The sequence below is a fragment of the Pelodiscus sinensis genome, chromosome 22 (genome assembly GCF_052426305.1).
Source record: "Pelodiscus sinensis isolate ZL-2025 chromosome 22, ASM5242630v1, whole genome shotgun sequence".
Lineage (NCBI taxonomy): Eukaryota > Metazoa > Chordata > Testudines > Trionychidae > Pelodiscus > Pelodiscus sinensis.
The window spans coordinates 22743975-22747015 of NC_143073.1; positions in this window are offsets into that span (position 1 = coordinate 22743975).

The following is a 3041-nucleotide window of genomic DNA, read 5'->3' on the forward strand; positions in this document are numbered from 1 at the left end:
TCCAACCAGCTCCACTAGGCACAACCTGGACTCCCAGGGTCTTTTTTCTATTCTGGGAGGAAAGAGGGGTCTAGTGGTCTGAACAGAGGGGGCTGGGAGCCAGGACTCCTCAATTCCAGGGGAGTTTGCAGCAGGGTCTTCACCATGTATCACCTGTTTCTCAAGACTCCTCAGATTTCTTTGATGCCACCAAGGCTTTCCTGTCCCTGGCCATGATCGCTGGGGAAGGGTGCGGGGGGTCTCCAGCGGCGTTCTCATCACCTCGTTCCTCCACTCCCACCTCAGCCCCGTGCCCCTCACCTTGGTCTCTGCTGTGGGCAGCTTCAGCGCAGGTACTGTCCCCATTGGGGTCTTCTCCTTTCTGCTCTGAGCCCCAACCATACACTCTCCAGCCCTGGGGAGCCCCCCAGCCAGGGACCCTGCTCGGGGCTCTGGCAGCTCCCCCTGGTGGCAAGGCGGGGCAGAGACCGGGGGGGGCTGAGTGTGTGTTAACAGGAGGTCCATGCTGTTCCCTGTGTCCTAGGGCTCTGCGCCATGATCATTATGGCTGTGTACACAGCAAAAAATACAGTTCTTAAGACTGCAGTCCCGGGACAACCAATCATCTGGTCCTTCAGCCTCGGCTGGGCCTCTTTCCCCCTCTTCCTCATCACAGGTGAGTGCAGCCCTGGAGCGAGTCCCCAGGGATCCCTCGCCTGGTGCTCAGATGTGGCTGAGTCTGGGGTGCTCCCTGTGGGTGCTTCTCCCAGGGTCCTATCTCTGCCCTGAGCCCCAGTCTCTGCTCCCCCCCAGGTGCACTGACAATGTTCATCCCCAAACCCACCTCAAGCTGAGCCTGAAGCCTGGGGCTGAATGGAGCCAGCAGCATCACAGAGCCGATTCCCTCAACAGTGTGGAGCAGGAGGCAGAGAGAGGGGTGAGCATGCAGCCCTGGCCTCTCTCTACCCTGGCCCCCACCTTCAGCTGCCCCTGCCAGCCTTGACCCCCCCCCCCGCATCCCCCTCCCCCCCAAACACACAATGTAACCCCGTCCTTCGGCATCCACCCACAATCTTTGTACAGACATTAAACGGGTCAGTCCCCAAAGCATTGCTCCTGGGGATTTTATGCTGTTTGAAAGGGAGTCAGACACCTGGGTTCTGTCCCCGGCTTGGAGAGGGGAGTGGGTCTAGTGGTTAAAGTGGGTGGAGCTGGGGGCCAAGACCTCCTGGGTTCTCTCCCCCAGGTGGCGGGGCAGGGCAGGGTGGGACGTGATGTTGGCGTGGGGTGGAAGGAGCGACACGATCTCCTGCCCTGGCCCGGGGCAGCGTGAGGCGGAGCGAGGGGCGGCCCTTGGCGGGTGCTGAGCCCAGGGCGCAGCCTGGCCAGAAGGGAAATGGCAGGAAATCCCCGGCCCTGCGGTTCGGTGACTCTGCTCGGAGCCGGCGCTGGGCAAAGGGAACCGAACGGCACCGTCTCATCTGGAGCGAGTCTCCCATGAGCCTTTGGGGCATCGCAGAGTTCTACTGGCCCCATTGCCCCTTCCCCATAATTCTAGGAACCATGGAACAGCCAGGCTGGGCCAGGCCTCACAGCATCTGTGGGGTGATGCCCAGCGGCCAGCCCTTGCCAACTCCCTTAACTCTGTGCAATTGTCCCATCTCCGTCTCTCCTGTGCGAGGATCTTGGGTGTTTGGGGGTTGTACTTGGCCCAAGCCACATGCCAGCTGGACACAGGGTTACAGGTGTAGCTACATACCCTGGGGGACACACACACAGAGACACGGACACACACAGACAATGACAGACACACTCAGGGTATGTCTACACTACAGCGCTAATTCGAACTAAGCTAATTCAAAATAACGCATCTAGACTTAAAAACTAATTCGAATTAGCGTTTTGCTAATTCGAACTAGCGCATCCACACTGATTGGACGCTGGGTCGCATTGAAGGGCAGCTGAAACCAGTTCTGGCAGGGCATCAGGTCAGTAGTTGCTTTGTGTGGCTGCTGTCTAAGGCTATCTCAGGCTCATGCTTAAAGGGACCCCCCTGGACAGCCGGTTCTCAGCTTTTCCACTTGCTTCCCTACCTCACCGAGGGACAGCAAACCATTTTTCTCTGCGCATGTCTGTGTCGGTGGTTCCCTTCGGGGGGGCCGCCGCAGTTGGCAACATGCAGCCAGAGCTCGCCCTTGGCTTTCTGGTGCAGTTTTTGGACTTGCTGAGCAAGCCTGACACCAATGGCTGGAGGCTGCCTGGCACCACCTGGGGAACGTCAGCCCCCTGCCTCTCCACCTGGCTGCCCTGGGGGCCATGGAGGAGCCGCAGCAGCGCCCAGATGCCAGCGTGCCCCGCCGCATCTGGCGTATGGACACCAGCAGCGACTGGTGGGTCCTCATCGTCCTGGAGTGCTGGGGATACAGACAATGGACCCAGAACTTCAGGATGAGGAGGGACACCTTCCTGGAGCTCTGCGAGTAGCTCGCCCCTGCCCTGCAAAGAAGGGACACTCGCATGAGACCCGCCATCCCCCTCCAGAAGCGTGTGGCCATCGCCCTCTGGAAGCTCTCCACGCCGGACAGCTACCGATCCGTCGGGACCCAGTTCGGAGCGGTGCTCATGCAGGTATGGCACTCGCTGGCCACTGGGCCGGAGGGGTGGGGGGCTGCAAGGAGGGAATGGGCCACCCCAGGGAAAATAGGGGCGGGGGAGGAGGTGACAGTGCCCCACACGGGAGGGTTCGGTCTGTCCCGGCCGTACTACACACTGCCCATGGGGGTTGCTTCTGGGAGTGGGGAGTGGGGCAGTGCCAGGGCACGAACACTCCCAGCCACCCGGGCGCCCCAGTGATTTGCTGTGTCTCTCTGCAGGTGGTCAAGGCCATCAACCGGGTGCTGCTCCGCAGGGTGGTCCGCCTCACCGATCTGGATGCCGTCATCTGGGGGTTTGGCACCCTGGGCTTCCCCAACTGCAGGGGAGCCATCAATGGGACGCACATCCCCATCCGTGCCCCGGAACACCAGGCCTCCCAGTACATCAACCGCAAGGGGTACTTCTCC